Raw genomic sequence first — 17,923 nt, forward strand, 5'->3', positions numbered from 1 at the left:
GCCAAAGACCCATTGCCTGATGTAATTGCAGAGCTTGGGACGTTTTTGCATCTTCTTTGTCTGGGGTGGTGACATTGCACTGATGGTGTGTGCTCGCTCGGGTATGATCCGTCTTTCTGAGACTGCGATCAAATTACCCAAATAGCTGACCTCCTGCAGTCCGTATTGTACTTTCTCCTTGTCCTCCTTGTAGCCTCTTTCTGCTAGCCTACTGAGGAGGGATATAGTTTCTTGTCTGCATATCAGCACAGTGGAGCTGCATATCAGGCTATCGTCAGCATACTGTAACAGGGTGCTGTTACATTGGAAATTGGACCACGCCTCAGGATCTTGTTAAAGATACTTGGTGACTCACAATGCCCTTGAGGCAACCTTTGAAAGAGCAGCTGAGCTCCTCTAAAAGTAATTGCCATTCGGTACTGGCTGTCAGGATGAAGCAAAATGCTGATGAAGGCATTTTCAACATCTATGTCTGAGAAGTACATGGCATCAGGTGGGATGTTGGTCAGTATGATGGAAGGGGTCTGGTATCACAGGGAACTCTGGAACCACTACATCATTAAGGGGGCGTAGGTCCTATATCAGTTGGCAGGTACCCCCCTTTTCCTTCTTCACGGGGTGTCTGGGGGTATTACAGGGTGAAACCCCCAAACGAAGTACTCCCTGATCGATGATGGCCAGTATCGTGGGGGTTATACCTTCCTCTGTTTCCCAGGACAGTGGGTACTGTTCCACTCTTGGGAGGATGGCTCCTTCCCTGAGTGCGATTCTAACTAGTTCGGCAGTGTTGATGAGCCCCACATCATGTGGACCAGTTGCACATAGCTGTGGGGGTACCTGTGTGAAGTCTTGATCCCTGAGGGAAGTTGCAGAGGTAACAGGCACTGAGGTCCTATGCTGTAGTTTGAGTCGAATGTCTATATTTTGAGTCGAATGTCTATAGGATCTTCAAAGACTATTGTTCAGGCTTCTGGGTAATTGGCAAACAGTTGTTCGTCGGATATGTCCCCTACATGGAGACCTGGGTCTAGAAAATAACGCATGCTCATGGGACTTTATTGTCATCAGAGGCCATCAAGACCCCATAACTTGGTCTTATCTCCACTGCCTCAGCTGTCACTAGTCACTCCTCCTGGGTCTCCCTCTCTTGGTGCCATTCCCTATGGAAAAGGAATTCCTTGGGCAGCTGTACTTGTCTCCCTAATAGTGTTGGCGATGAGGGTCAGAAATGCCTTGAAGAATTTGGCCTGTTCTGTTGGTGAGGCCTGGACTGTGTCACTCTTACCAAAGTTGCGGCTAGGGTCATAAGTCAACGGGGGAGACCCAGGGATTGAGCAAGTCATGGCTCTATTCTCCGGAAAGTATATAGTCATCTTTAGTTTGGCCATCAGGTCTCTCCCCAGAACGTTAGTGGAGGATGATTTAGTAGTTGACCTTGGAGTTGGTTTCCACCTAGATAGGTGGAAACCAACTCCAAGGTCAACTACTAAATCATCCTCCACACTAAGTCAAGTATTTCAGTGAAGGGAACCCTTTTCACGATCTCTGAAAACCTCTGTGTGTCCATAGTGTTCTGCTATAGGGGAACATTCCCTTCCTTGTGGCAAGATCTTATGGCTCCGATGTCTACTAGGAAAGTGTGAGAGGCTGGCTTAGTATATGGTGCTCACTTATGTAAGTGTAGGACCCTGCACTAATCCAGACAACCCTTATGGTGATTTTAGTGGTCTTAGACAACCTTAGAAAGCTCTCTAAGTGGCAGCTGTGGCGTGAAACCTTCAGGCTTAGTCCAGAAGGAGTGTAAAGCAGCTTGTTTTACCAGTACTTAATCTTATGGTGTAGATTAAGTGAAAAAGAACCACACAGTGAAGTTATAAAAATAGGTATTTATTATTAACACTCACTAACACAATGTATAATCTCTTACCCGGAGATACAACAGAATACACACAATACTTTCTCTGTAGAATTCGTAAATTGCACAGAATACACAGTGGTCCCGGGGGTGAGGGAGACAAAAACATATACTAAATAGTGGAATGCGAACCACGAGCTAAGTCAAGAATGGATCCAGAATACATAGAAGAGCCGGGGACCCAATGAACCAATCAAGGTGAGTATCTAGGAACCCCACGGAGGTCGTGTGCAGAGTGGAACATGACCACATGCCCAATGTTAGTCCATAGGTAAGTCACGGTTGCAATTGTAAAGAAGAAGGGCTCTTCCCAGTGGACACCGAAGAAACCCCATGGAAGTTGGAAGGTTGGAGAGTCACCCCACCCGTGGATACACCAGTAACAAGGATACCTACACCAGGGAAGCTGGGTGCATAGGTGTGGAGTGCCGTTGTAAACCGCCATAGACCACAATGGAGGACTTCGGAAAAAATGCCGCTGGTGAAGATGAAAGTGTCGGGTGGAACCCAAAGGTGGATTCAAGTTGAGAGGTACCTGCAAGAAGAGGGGATAGAGCCTATGCCACTCAGGAGGGACCAGGCGGCACGGAAGACATATGCCCACCGATGTCGGAGATGCAGGAGAGTTGACGGTGCCCTTGAAGTTGCAGCTGTCCGGCCCAGGCGACGCAGAAGAGGACCAGGAGCTGTGCACAAGCTGTCCCACATCAGGCGTCAAGAGCCAAGGGGTCAGTGTACGGCAGGGGCACCAACAAGCCTTGGCAACGGCAACCAACATAGGGGAAAAAAAAGGTACGGTTTCGGGACCAGCAAGGTCCAAGTAACTTACCATGAGCTGGTAAGTCAGAGCAGGCTCCGAGCAAGCAGGGGGGGCCACTGGAGCCAAAGAAGACCCTCGAGAGGACCCATGGGCCGAAGGCACAGGAATCGCAAGAGTACCTCGAGCAGCTCACCAAAGGATGCAGGCCCACGGTGCAAAGGATACGATGCAGGTGAAAATCTTGGCTGCAGGAGATGCTTGAGGTTAGACCTTCTTGAAGCCCAAAGGACTTTGGAGGAGAGAGTCAACAAGCCTTGGCAACAGCAAGTCAATGCGGTTCTGTTCCAGTGGTTCTGATGAGGGATACTGGCCTCAAACTCGGTGAGAAGACAGTGCAGGCCTATAGGGAGTTGCAGAACCACTACTGTGTTGCAGAGCCTTTCGAAGTCCGTGGGAGCCCAGGATCAACAGACTGTTCAGCTGCATTGCAGTGCTTGCAGATGCAGGAGAGTAACTCCTTCACTCCAAGGGAGATTTCATCGGGTGTCTTGGATGTCCACAGGCCCTGTGAAGAACCTGTATGGAGCACAGGCACAGACGTTGCAGGACGGTGAGACCAAGAGTCTTCCACGTGGCCGTCTCGGTTCCCAACGCGAAGTCCAGCGAGGTCCAGAGTGCCCAGATGGTCGAAGTTGAAGTAGTATGTGATTTGTATCTTGTCCTATGACGAATCTAGGGACCCACCCAGAGGTCAGCTCTTAAGTACCCTGAGGAAAGGGTTGGAACGATTCAGGGGTCCCTCCCAGAGGAGGAGCTGGACAGTGAGGAGGAAACTTCCATGTCCTTTGCCCAGTTTCACCCCAGAGAGGGAGCCAACGGCTCCCTGGCCTGGTTTGGACTGGAGTATGCAAGGAGGGTACCAAATGTGCCCTTGAAGCAGTCTGAGTGGTGCTGGCAAGTGCCCCCACCCTGTCCCAATACACTAAATCCTGTCTGGGAGGTGGTCACAACTCCCAGTGACCGGATACCTATTGTCCTATCTTCCTCTGCTCGAGCATGGCTCAGCAGCAGGAGGGCAGAATCGTGTCTCTGGTCGGCAGCAGCCGTAGTTTGATGTCTGGGTCTAGAAGACTAGTACCAGGTGGACTGATGGCCTCCCGGAGGAGCTTTACAGTTCATGGAATCAAACCTCCCACACCGTTTACGGTGTGGAGGCCTGATTCCAATATGTTTGATATCAAACACAACAGCGTTCGTTACAACCAGTTTAGAGAAGGTCATCGCGTAATGATGCATGTCTAATCTATGTATCTTAATGGCTGATGCACTTACAACCCGGGAGAATGGACTCCGAAGGTTGTAGGGGTGTCCTGCTCATGCAAAGGGCACCCTCACACTTAGAACCGAGCACCCTGCTTTCGGGATTGAAAGGCCTGCCTTAGGGGTGACTTATAGGTTTTAAATGCAGTGACCTCAGATATAAGGAAACTTATATATGTTGTAAGTGGTGCTGGCACCAGATTACACCACCTGCAATGGCAGGCCTGTAGTCACAATTTGAGTGGTCTCTCATGGGTGGCATAATACATGCTTCAGCCCATGGGAGACCAGTGGTGTACCTATGCCCGGGGAACCTTAGTACCATATACTAGGGACTTATCAGGGTACACCAGGCCAATCTGGAGTGTACCAAATAACTCACTGTGTCCAATTTAGGGAAGAAGCACAAAGACTGGAGTCCTGATTAGAAGGATCCCAGTTAGGCTAGTCAGTAAAACATAAGGACAGCAGCAAAAAGTGGGGGTGACCATGAAAGCAGATCCTACTTTCCTACAGAAGGTGTAAGGTATGTAATTGCTGGCGCCGTCACAGTGGATTCCTCATCCGACCTGTGCATGACTGACAATATGGGACACATGGGGTTTCCTGGGCACCTTCAATGGAACTGGTGCAGGTTCTGGGGCTAGAACAGGGGCTCCCCTCCCATACTCTTGCTCCTCTTTGTGCAGCGGGGAACCCTGGGCCCTTTGCTAATGCTAGGGATGGGTTCCCTGCTCCTTGCTGATCCTGCCATAGGTGTGGCGTGTCCACCAGCATTTGCTGTGGGGAGGGAGCACCTAGCCCTGTTTGGAGTGGGGCCCACTGGGGGGCATACGTGTTCTGCATCTGAGGGTACTGTGGGTTGCTATTGGGCTGGGTCCTATGTGTGTTTCTTGCCTCCCACCTGGATTTCTGTTGCTCGTGATACATTTTGGTCCTTCAGACCCCTGCAAGGTGTCCCATCTTATGGCAGTAGAAACATTGTATATTGTCTTTCATTGAAACCTCTTCTTGTCCTTCGATCATTAGTTTGGAATCCTTTGAAGTTCTGTGTGTTTCTTCCCATGGGGATCACGGCCATCTGTGTGGCTGCGGCTACAACTGCTCTTTCTAATGTTGCCTTTCTTAATATCTGCTGTACCAATTAAGATGAGTTCCTCCTTACTTGGTCCTGCCTGCCGTTGTCTTTTCTATTTTCTTCTTGTAATAATGTATGATGTGGGCCAGTATCACTGGCCATAGTTTTGTGTTGAACCCAACTATGTTGTCCAGTCCATGTTGTACTTCAGTGGGCAGTCCCTTTTTAAGGATACTGAAAAAAAAGGATATTAGGTGAGCTGTGGGCCTGCATTAATCCATGGCTGTCTTGTCTCCTGGCGACATCTTTCCTTCATTCTGCTGAGGTAATCGTTTCTCCCTTCATTAGACTTAATAGTCTCTGCCCTCAGTCCCCTTGTGTCTGGGCAGTCGGGGAACATTTCTCTCAGTGCTGTCCAGATCTGATGTCTGTATGTGTTAAACACTGCCCCATCATGCTGGGTATTCGTCAGGGTTATTGCTGGTACTGGAGCTAGGGCGAACACTGCATTAGTCTGGTCACCAATCAGGCTTCTTAGTAAGCTTTTAATGTCTCCTTTAGTGAGTGTGATGCCTGCTGTGTTCTTTGCAACGCAGGTTATCCACTTCCCTACCCCCTCAAGTAGGGATGGAAGCTTTGTCCTAAGCCATTCCATGCCCATCTGGGCCCAAGGGACATAATCAATCCCTGCGGCCCTCGGCTGAACCAAGGGAAATTGCCTTGCTGCTGAAGGGGTGGTGGACATGTCCTTTGCGTATTTTTTCCATTTCGCGAGACATTGCTGCATGTAGAGGAAGTCCCAATTTGGATTTCCCCCTCATGCCTTTGCCATGTCTTCTAGCTCAAAAGACCTTTCTCGAGGCCAGGGCCTAGCGTACCTGCTCCCTCCCCTTGTCCATTGGGCTAGCAAACTACACAAAAAGAATTCACTTTCCTTCAGTGCAATTATCTCCTTTGGGGTGTGGTTACCCTTCCTAAGTACCCGTGCCTTGTCATTGGTTGCTGTTACTGGGTCGGTGATGGTCAGCTGTGTAGTGACCCTAGGCTGGTGAGTAGCCTCTCATCATCCAATTCCTGCTCCCTCTGCAGCGGGCCTCATGTGTCTCTTCCACTTCCAGGGTGCGGGTAGTCTCATAGCTACGTCCTTGTGTTCGGATCTGCCTACCTTTGTCCTAGACCTTTCTGTGCTCCCCTCACTGGGTGCTTTTTCTTTTACTTTTAAGCCCCCTGCGGCTCTGCCTTCACTTTCTGACCAAAGGGAGCTAGAGCTTCCTTCGTCGCCCGAGATCGCAGAATTCACTATCTAGGACAGCTAAGAATCACCCAGATAGCCACCCTGCCACATCTGACCCTGGAGGGGCTGAGGTCCTGCTCCGCTGTGGTGTGCTGCAATTTGTTTTCCTTTGCGGGGTGGCCTTGGACTGGTGCAGGCCTAGGCTACGTGGAGCAGTTAGGGGTGAAGGTGATTGGCATCCCATTTTAGTGTTTTTTTTATAGTTTTATATAGCGCAAACTACACCCGAGACATTGGGTATCAGAGCGCTTTACATGAGCATCAGTTTCGTTACAGATGAACATATTAATGTTTGTTAGGCACGGGGAGATTAAGTGATTTGCCAAGAATCACAGGATGTTGAGACTAGAACCCAGTTCCCCAGCTTCGAGGCCGACCGCTCTAGCTGTAAGGCTACATGCTCTAGTGGGTGGTTCCGCGCTTCAACTATGGGGGAAGTGCAGTACCCCAAGGCTGGTGTTGCCGGGTAACCACACACATGCCAGTGTATGAAGGAGATGCTGAAGCCTCTGCAGTAGAATGAGCAGTGGGGTCCTTTACTATCCATTTTTGGAACAGAGCCCAGAGGTGAAGGGTTGCCTTTCTCCTTTCTCTCTTATGTCCTTTATGTTTGGTAATTATTTACGTTTTGGTATGCTCATTTATTTTGGGGTCAAATGTTCCTTCCTTAGGCCACGGGTACATGTGTGCTTTGGTTTGAAAAGTGCCACTCTTGGCAAAGTTTACTAATTTTTGCCTTTTCGTTGGGGAAGGCTCCCTGCATGTGCTCCAGAGGAGTGCACATTTTTGTGGCTTAAGAGGCCATGAGATTAGCGTGGGTTTGACCATGGTTGGTGGTGATGTGGGCATTCAGTGGAGCCCTGGTTGTCTGAATGGACAGGGCTTGGAGTAGGCAGACCCGCAGGGGCATGTTTTGTTGGGAGCTAGCAGCTAAACACTTTTGTGGAAAAAGGCAGTTCACTTTCCAACCTGAGGCAATACAATGGCAATCAAAACACACTTTTTACATGCATAATATCGTAAACATTTCAGAGACAATAAAACGTTTTTTGCTTTACATTAGTAATAACAGTGTGCAGCGGCTGATGACAGGACAAAAAGGCAAGCGATATGAGAGAGAGAAAATGGGAGGGGTAGAGCTCAGAGGTGCGTGATTCAGTCACACAGATGTAACGCAAGTCACAAAGAGGAAAAGAAGTTTCAAATGTACAAGGGAGAGCATGTATGCGCAATGCAGAAGACAGCTTTTTAATAGGGTGTTGTGCACACAAGAGAAGGTGTGCATGAGGGCAGAGAGTGTGCGTATTAACAGGGCGCATGAAGCAACCCTCAAGGGATCACGTGCACGCAAGGGGGTTTGCGTCTAGCAAAACCCGGGGTAGGCACATAAGATGAAAATTAAATTAGGAACATGAATACGCACACAAGAGCAGAGTACGCGCTAAAGACCTGAATTCATATATGGAGCAACCTACAGAGAATAGCACGCACACACACAAGAAAATGCGCTGTTTGAGAGGGGCACGAACAGTGTAGCAACAATCAAATTATGAATATGTATTTAATACGCACAAGAGAGCGGAGAGTGTGTGTATTTACCAGAATTCACACATGAAGCACCCCTAAAGAATACCGCGCACACAAGAAAACATGCTTTTTGAGAGCGAGGTGAACAGTGTAACATCAATCAAATTATGAGCATGTAGTCAATACACACAAGAGAGCAGAGAGTGTGCGTATTGACCAGCATTCACATACGGAGCACCCCCAAGGAATAATGCGTGCACATGAAAATGCATTTTTGGAGAGCGGGGTGAACAGTGATACAACAATCGAATTATGAGCAAGTAGTTAATCCGCACAAGAGAGCAGAGAGTGTGCTTATTAACCAAAATTCACGTATGGAGCAGCTCCAAAGAATCATGCACGGACAAGAAAATGCATGTCGTGAGAGCGGAGTGAACAGCGAGCTCCCAATTGAATTATGAGCAAATAGTCAATACGCACAAGAGAGCAGAGAGTGTTCGTATTGACCAGAATTCGCACATGGAGCACCCCCAAATAAATATATCACACACAAGAAAATGCGCATGTGGAGAGTGGGGTGAACAGTGAGACAACAACTGAATTATGGGGAAGTAGTCAATACACACAAGGGAAAAGACAGTGTGTGTATGTAGGAATGTGCCCTTTCTGACATGGTTGCGCCCCTCAATGTTTGCCTGGTATATGATGCAACTTTGACTGAAAGTGTGCTAGATTCCTGACAACCAGGTCCCCAGCACCAGTGTTCTTTCCCCAAACTGTACCATTGCTCCACAATTGGCACCCTTTTAGGCTCGATGTAAGTCCCTAGTAAATGCTGCCCCTGGTATGTAGGGCATTGGAACTAAAGGCTGCAGCATGAATTGTGCCACCCTAAGGGACCCATCGCCAAGCTCATTCAAAACTGCCATGGCAGCCTGTGTGTCTTGGTGTAGAGAAAATGAAGAGTCAACATGGCACACATCCCTGTCTACCATGCCTGCAAAATACTACATGAGGTATAGGTCAGTCACCCCTACAGGAGGCCTTGCAGCCATAAGGCAGGGTGCACTGTACTCCATGTGTGGGCATGAGCGGGTGTGTCCCTATGATATTGAAGTCTATTCTTAGATATCACAAGTGCACAGGGAAGCCACAATAAGTGCATGGGCTGGACACTTGTGATTATAGGTTCCCCAGCTACATGTTGCTTTACTGTAACCCCAGATGTTTGGTTCTAAACATCTTGTCTTAATAAACCCACACCGATGCCAGTGTTGGATGTAATATTATATGCACACAGAAGGCATCTTAGAGATGCCCCGAAAATCTATCAACTACTAGTGTATTGACAGACTAGTTTTGACCAGCTAGCCATCACAGACGAGTTTCTGACCCGTAAGGTGAGCGCCGTTACTCTCGGAGGTCAGAAACATAGCATGCTCAGGGCGGAGGTGTTTACACCTCCTCCACGCAGGAACTGCATTCCAGGGCAGGAAGCTTCAAAGGCCTCACTGCCTTTGTTATGTGATATGATATAATATGATTAGGAGGTGTGTTCCACACCAAGCCAGTAGCACCCCTAAGGTGGACTAGCTTATGTGGACACCACCATTTCAGATTCCTCCATCTTGTTTAGGACATAATTAGCCTTCCAGGGACTGGGTTATGCCCACTTCCCACAGGAAGTGGTCTTATAGAGGGTGTAGACACCCTAAAGGTAGTTAGTCCATTGGCTACTACCTGTCACTGCACTTAATGCCCCTCAATCAAGTATTTAGGTGGCACCCCTGAACCCAAGAGCTCAGATTCAACAGATGAAAAGAAGAAGGACGAAGAAAAGTCACTGCCTGGCGAGAATTACAGAAGAAGCTGTGAGCTTTTGGAGCGAAACCCTGCTCGCTTGCAACTCTCCCAACAATCGCGACGGAGTGACTTGTCTTGCAAGCTTAAGATCTCACACAGCCTTGGGTAGCCTGCCAGCACTTTGAAAGTCACCTACAGTCTCCCTTGGAGTAGAGGAGCTGCTCCCCTGCAGTCACCAACAAGCAGAGTCCAGTTCACCGCCTTGCAGCCCACTGGCCCGACCGAGGATGTAGACGACCAGGAAGAGGTACCTGTACTCTGGAGGGTCAGATCTGACTCCCCACCGAGTGTGAAGCCCCCGGACCCACTGGAGCTATGCAGCACCAATACATGGGGTACCTGAAGCCCTTCACCAAACACTAACAGTGGGAGTACAATACAGATTCTAACTACACCACGACGGAGCAGCCATAGAGGGATGTCAGCATCACTGAGACCCACTTCGTGAGGGGCCCAGCTGTCCTGATCTTGCCCCTGCCAGATGTTTGTGCCTAATTGCGAGTTACAACTTTTCACACACTACCCAGCCGACCTTACCATGCTGCAACTAAGCCGCCCGGCCTGGATACCGAAGACCCAGCTGTGCCCCCTTGCTCCAAGACCCCTTGTGACCCAAGCCCCCGTTTGGGAGCTCTCTGACTTGTCCCCAAGTCCCCCAGTAAAGCCTGTTTCCAGGGGGCCCCTCTGTAGTGCAAACAGCTACCAAACTCGTCTGCACCTTGCACCTAGCTAAAACTGGGCAGTTCCTGAAGAACTGCTGGTAGTACTTTGGACCTTACCCACAAAAATCCAAAATCCAGAAACCGACTGTACTTACCTTTATGCATACATGTCTTTTGCTCCCATAGGATTGCATGGTGCGGAAAGGCGCACAACTTTGAAAAGTTTACTGACCTGTAAAAATAGATACCAGAAACAGTAGTTACTTTGGCACTAAGTTCTTGATTTTACATCATATATAAAAAGAAGTGTTATTTTTCTACTTTGATCTTGGATTTAATCTTTGAATGTGCGTCCCATTTATTGCCTCTGTTAATACAATAAATGCTTAGCACTACCCTCTGATAAGCCTAACTGCTCGCCCACACTACCACAAAAGAGAGCGCTAGTACTATCTACCTAAGCTTCTGTAAACCAATTGGGGATCCACTGGACTCTTTACATAATGTACTTCATTTCAGTGCACTATATAGACAGCCAGCTTCTTACAATGTATTGACCAGAATTCACATATGGAGCACCCCAAAGAACAACAAAATGCGCACAAGAAAATGTTCGTCTTGAGAGTGGGGGAAAAGTGTAACCGTTTGTAGAGTTTTTGTTATATCAGCTGGGGCATGCCCTTTAAAAGTGCATGCTAGAGCTTGGTCAGCAGCTGGCACATAAGAAAACGGTCAACAAAGGGTGGGGTGTGCTAGCTGGACATGTGCACGCAATGTAAACAGCTGATTAAGAGAACACTTAAAAGCGAGACACAGCAGCAATGCGATCCTATTAAGCAGGCTCCTCTTGACCACAGACGATAATACAAACAATGAGTAAGCATTACGGCAGCGCGGCCTTCTGTCCTTCAGACAACAATGATGTGGACAATATCAATGTGCTCCTGCAGCTAAGGCTTCTCTCATTCAGACAGCAATGATGAGGGCCATATCAATGAATTCCTGCAGTGCAGGCTTCCCTCATTTAGGCAACCATCATACCTCGTTCATATGGCATATATGTACATAATTACCCTAACTCAAGGGCACATTTGTCGTACAGTCACTCCTGGGCTCTTATAGAGATAGGTCTAGTCTCCTAGGTACACTGTCCCTGGTCTGGAGTGAAAAAAGTTTACTCCGTTTTTCTTTTTCTACTCTCAATCCTCCTTTCAGATACAGGGGGTGCAAAGAAACCCTCCTGCACTAAGCTTGTGGTTAACTAAAAAATATGAGGTTGAGGCTCACATACCTCCAGGCCACTCTGATCAGGAGTGCTTGGTGAAACTATTTTTATGCTGAAAGTACCTACAGGCCACTCTGATCAGAAGTGCTGGAAGAATCTATTTTTATGCTTAAAAAGTACCTCAAGGTCACTCTGATCGGGTGTGCAAGATGACTAGTCCACAATAAATAATAATGCAAAAAGTACCTCTAGGCCACTCGTAGTTATGAGTGCTGGGTAAATCTATTTTTACGCTTACTGATTCTGTTTGCCAGGCTATACTGTTCGTATTATTTGGGAAAGAAAAGCTAATTACGGCGTCTTACCCTTTCCGTCAGCCGCCAGTGCACCCAGTCCGCCACTGCCGGCAGGGTTGCAATAAAAAGAGGTGCCTACCGCACCTTTTTCTTCAGAAATGCATGCAGAGTGGGCTCGGATGGCTGGATCCTACTATCCCAAGACTGCAGTCAGGGTATCTGCAGTGATCAGCTCCTTTATGGCTTGCCAAATGTTGTAAGCAGGTTCTGATTATCAAAAAGTAGAACAGCAATGCTTATCAATCAGGAACAGTTTAAGATTAATTAAACAAAAATGGCCGGGAAAAACAGCCACATCTCTTACAGTTGCGTGCTGAAATTCAACTGGCATTAGGTACATGGCATGCTTTATACTATACAGTGGGTGCAATAAAGAGAAGGTCATCCCCATTTGGGCAGGAAATATTGGTACAGTGTTAGACCTGGTACCATTGGCGTGAGTCTCCCTTCCATTTGTTCTGATTGTCTGCTCTGTTTTTGATATGTTTTGCTGGTTTAGATGCGTTGGGCTCTGTGCCACTGCTATTCAGTGCCACAGTGCAAGTGCTCCCTATGCTAAATTGATGTATTGATTAGTGACTCCATGATTGGGTTATTTGATTTACTTGTCAGACCCTAGTACAGTGCACCATGTGTGCCCAGGGCTTGTAAATCAAATGCTGCTGGTGGGCTTGCAGCACTGGTTGTGCCACCCACAGAAGCAGCTTGTAAAGTGTGTCTCAGGCCTGCCATTGCAAAGCCTATGTACAGTCTGGTACTGCCATGCTGACTGACCAAGTGCACCCACTTGCCAGTCCCTAAATCTTCCCTTATCTTCATATCAGACACCCCTATGGTAGGCCCAAGGGCAGCGTGCATTGTAAGTATAAGGTAGAACATGCCCTGGTGTATGTGGCATGTCCTAATAGTGAATTACAGCAATTTTCGTTTTTCACTATTGCAAGGCTACCTGTTCCCCATAGGCTAGAATGGGCAGTTTGATTATTACATCTTATAATCCAAACTGACTCAGAGAACATGGTAGAAATTCAATTTAGTATGCCTGAACTCAGAATGATAAAATACACATTTTAGTGAAGTTAGTTTTAACATTCTGTGTTTGAAAATACCACTTTTAGAAAGTAGGTATTTTCTTGCTTAACTGTCCAAGCCCGCCTCTGCTATGTTGTGTATTGTGTGTCTAGTTCTGTGAGTGACAGGGGCTGGGGATTCCAGGGGAGAGGGTGAGTCAGCACAGGGCTGAATAGGAAGATCTGCATGTAGATGGGTGGGAGGAGTTGCACCTGGGACCTGAATAGGGCTGTGCCTTTCCTCCACAATGCTGGCTCCACCTCCTGTGGTGTGTCTGATGTATCTGCCCTGCACTCTGAAAGGAAAGCAGGAGTCAGGTAAACAAAGTGCTCCAGGAGTGACCAGAACTGGTTTGGACAAGGCAAAAGCCTCTCTGCCTTCAGAGAACAAAGAGAAAAGTAGTATTAATATGGGGACCCAAACCCCAAGACTTTAGTTCACTTCTGGAAAAACAAGAAGAAACCTCTGCCAAGGAGAAGAACCAAAGAAAGCTGTAGGAGTGGACTGCCCCCCTGCCAGTGTGCTGTGTTGCGGGGTTGGCCTACAGTGGTGTCTTAAGTGCCAAGGGTAGGAGAATAACATTTGTGCGTACTTCATCATCTTGCAAAATATTTCTCCAAGGGCTTGAACTTGTGCTTGCCTCCTGCTGATGTCTCAGGGACAATAGACTTCACCACCAGCTCCCCTCTGAATTTCCTTGCTGGGAATTCTATCTGCAGAAGCCTGCGTGTCGCTGGCAGCTGGAAGCGCGACGCAACGAGAAGAAGCATGTTGTCGCCGCAGCTGTAGACATCGCATCGCCGGAGAAGCGTGCCGCCGCCGCATCTCCCAGAAGCGTGCCTTTGTCGCAGCTGTCTGCTGTCGCATCACCGGAGAAGTGCGTCGCAACCGTGAGGGTCGCCGTCGCACAATCGGGGAAGCATGTCGCAGGGCCTGTCGTGGCTCCAAAGTACAGAGTCGCCGCAAGGCTGCCAGGGCGTGTCGCATCGTCTCAATGGCGTCGCAACAAGGGCACCATCTTATCACATCGCACCGGATTGTCACTTCATATCGAGGTGCCATCTTGCCGCATCGCAACCAGGCTGCAGCACGAAAATCTACGCATCACCTCCTCACCGGTAAGGATCAAGACGCATCCCCTACTCTGCGCAAGCATTGAGGTGTGACGCATCGTCTCCCCCGAAGCAAGGAACCAACGCATCTACAACGCTGCAAGCCTTTTGTTTATTTTGTGTTACGCATCCAGGTACTTTTGTGAGAACTGTGTTGCATTTACCAACAACTTGAACTAAGCTAATTCTACCATCTTTAAGTCAATTTTGAGTACAGTATTGCAGAATTTGTCGTTTGTGTTCTTGTGTTAAGTCTACATAAAGAATACTTATTTTTATAAAACCTGTGTGGTGTCCATCTGTAGTGTTTTCACTGTAATCCTGTATGTGTTCACAAATGCTTAACACACTGCTTCTGAGATAAGCCTATCTGCTCATGCCAAGCTACCAAGGGGGTGAGCAGGAGTTATACAGTATGTAATCCCCTTTCCCTGACTTAGAAGCAATGGTCCCTATTTAGTCAAAGGTACCTACCTCTGCCAACTAGAGACCCCCAGTTCTAACAGTGAGTCATAAATGACATGTTAGATGCTTGATCCCAACCGAATAGAATAGGCCATTAATACCAACCATATGCCGCATTCTGAGATGGTCCAGGTGGCCAGGTGTGTGTAATATAGGGTGCTGCTTACTACTAGGCATTGTTTGGGCTTTATCTGATGAATACAGCTGGCTGGTTGCTCTGGTATTGCGTCCTAGGGCTGAATGCAGGCCCTCTGCTGAGCCTTTGTTTGTGTTTATGAGTGTAAGCACCTGACTTGCTTCTTCCGCCTTACATTCTTCAGCATATGCGATTTACTACTGCAATCTTACAGGTGTGTTTGAGGCTGTTCCATATCTGTTGTTTCCATCACAGGAAGCGCCAGGGGTAAACAGAGGGCAGTTGTGTTATGTTGATCTGATTAAGAGTCACTCTAAAACTGTAACAAGTGTTTTATTGTGAATTTGGGTAGCGCAGGCAACAGTTGCTCTGTAGTGTGCTGGACTCCTAAAAGCTGGACCTTTTTATAAATCGAGCCGATGCTAACATGCCAAAGTTTTCCAAAAATGTGTGTAATCAAATTTAACCCGCTCTCTCTTTTGATAGACAGTATGGGTAACCCTAAATTCAGAGGTGAATGAATAACTGTTGTTCCTAAACTCAGCGTCTTGCGCACATTTCAGAAATGCATTGGTTTCCTTCCTGGAGATTTTTCATTCATTATACTTTGCCATATGAATGAGGACAGTTGTGTTATGTTGATCTGATTAAGAGTCACTCTAAAACTGTAACAAGTGTTTTATTGTGAATTTGGGTAGCGCAGGCAACAGTTGCTCTGCAGTGTACTGGACTCCTAAAAGCCAGACCTTTTTATAAATCGAGCCGATGCTAACATTCCAAAGTTTTCAAAAAAGTGTGTAATCTAATTTAACCCACTCTCTCTTTTGATAGACAGTATGGGTAACCCTAAATTCAGAGGTGAATGAATAACTGTTGTTCCTAAACTCAGCGTCTTTCACACATTTCAGAAATGCATTGGTTTCCTTCCTGGCCATTTTTCATTCATTATACTTTACCATATGAATTGCTACATGTTGTTATACAATTAATAAAACCTAAGCTGCATTTCAGCTTTTGAATTAGAGTATCATATGTTTTTGGAAAACTTGCAAACCATAAATCCCCGCAAAGAAGAGTCAGTTGGACGGAACTGTATATTTATTTTGTAAATTCGTCATATTTAAAGAAATTACACATAAAAACGCTGTCACCAATGAACAATTTTCCCTATCAATTCTCATTTCTTTCAATGGTTAGTTTAACTGGGAAATACTTGAGGGATCTACACTAATGACACCTAGGTGAATTCTGTCTACTTTTCAGAAATGTATAGCTTTTTGTGATCACCCAATGGATTTATACCTTATTAAACCACAGGCTAGAAGTGGGTTGAAACAAAAAAATTAGGGAAAGGATCTACCTCTTAGAAAAATGTAAAAACTTCAGTTAAAAATGCTTAGGATATAACTCTGCTTGTTTCTGAAAGCTGCTTAGACCTATTGGCTTTGCAATGCTTGTTTTTCGTGTTAGCATTCTTAACGTGTTAAAGTGTTGAAATTATTTTCACTGTGAATAGTTTTAGTGTACACTGCCCTCCCTGCTGCACTACATAAAACTGTTTGTTGTGCTTTTAGTAAATTTCTTCCATTGTCTCGCTTACTAAAGTACTTTGCTGTTTGTGTTTTGCTCTGTGGATTTCTTTGTTTAACAACATGAATTAATCAAGTTAGAAATTCTAATGAACAGCTGTTACGCCACGCCTCTTGTAAAAACTGTAGCATACTGTTACGTTCAGTAAAATAATGATGAGAACTCCTCGTTGTAATGTTCAAATAGTATATTTATTCTTGGGATTAGATGGTCAGGTACAGCATTCAAGTAGAAATGTAATCTGGTAAGAAACCCCAGATAACCTCCTGCTCAGCCTCCAGGTAACTGATAAATCCCTTGAACAATAACAGGTACAATCATGGATGACATCACAGAGACATGACAGAGACAAGCAGACACTAACACTAAGGAGGGACAAAGAGGGAGGAAGAGCAGGATGTAACACATACCTAAACGACCACGCTCTTTTTTGACCTCACCATCTGTTTTCATTTCACTTGAAGCACTAGCCAAGTCACCTATAGAAAACTACATTGCATGGGTACAGGCCCGTACGTCAGATAACGACCCAGCCAGAGCACCAGAAAAGTGGGGTGGGGCAGCAGAAGCAGCCAGGATGGTCTACACGGTAAACCCAGGTAGCCAGGCCTTGTGCAAAGCTACTATGGCCGTTGCACTGCAAACATACTTTGGCCTGCTTCTATCACCCATAACGGCGGGCAGCAGCTGCACGAACTGTGCAGTCCTCGACCGCCCGGTCAATCACTAAAAATATACATTCAGTATTTTCTTAACGACCACACTCTCTTACAGCGAGGGGATGTGGTCCGTCGGTTAGACTGTCGATTTTGGTGCTGGAAACCAGGGTTCGAGCCTCAGGGTCACGGATGTAGTATCCGGCTGGAAACATTCTAGTGTTCCACTGCTGATGTAAGACACTTTACACCCACCAACCACAGGCGTCACCAGTCAGGTGACCCTGTTAATAAAAGGGGCCGGGCGCATGTGCCCTGGGCCAGTTACTGCACCATACTAGCCTGTGTCTCTATGTACACACAATGTGGGCCTGAGGCCCAACATCACATTGGCGACGAGCGGGTCTGACCTGCGTGTGCTGCCGCCAGCTATTCCTCATGAAGAAGGAGGAGGACACATAACAGGTGGCATCCCACTACAGGTTGTCGGCGTGACAGAGTCTGAAGCTGCACGAGGCAAGGAACAATCACCCAAGGTGCTCACCTGTGCTGACCGGTAGGGCCATGCTGCTGCCTTCATGCCTCTGCAACCCCGCCTGCTGTGACAAGCTGCCGGGCACAGGACGAGCCGCCTGGCACATGAAGAAGTGAGTGGCGAAAACAAAAAGGGAGTGAAGCACCGCCGCCATCATAAAGTGCCCGCACGGCTTGAAGAGCGATATTACAGCTCCGGGACATTAGAGTTTTATGTTGATCCTACCGCCATATGTCTCTGGGGTGAGGTGCGCCCGCTCAATGAAGAGAGAGCCACGCAGGCATACCCCCAGTGAGGCCCGCGAACATGAGCGGCTACCTCTCGCTAATGTGATCGGCTCCGGGAAGGAGAGCGCAGT

This window comes from Triturus cristatus, chromosome 3_2 (assembly GCF_964204655.1).
Source record: "Triturus cristatus chromosome 3_2, aTriCri1.1, whole genome shotgun sequence".
Taxonomy (NCBI): domain Eukaryota; kingdom Metazoa; phylum Chordata; class Amphibia; order Caudata; family Salamandridae; genus Triturus; species Triturus cristatus.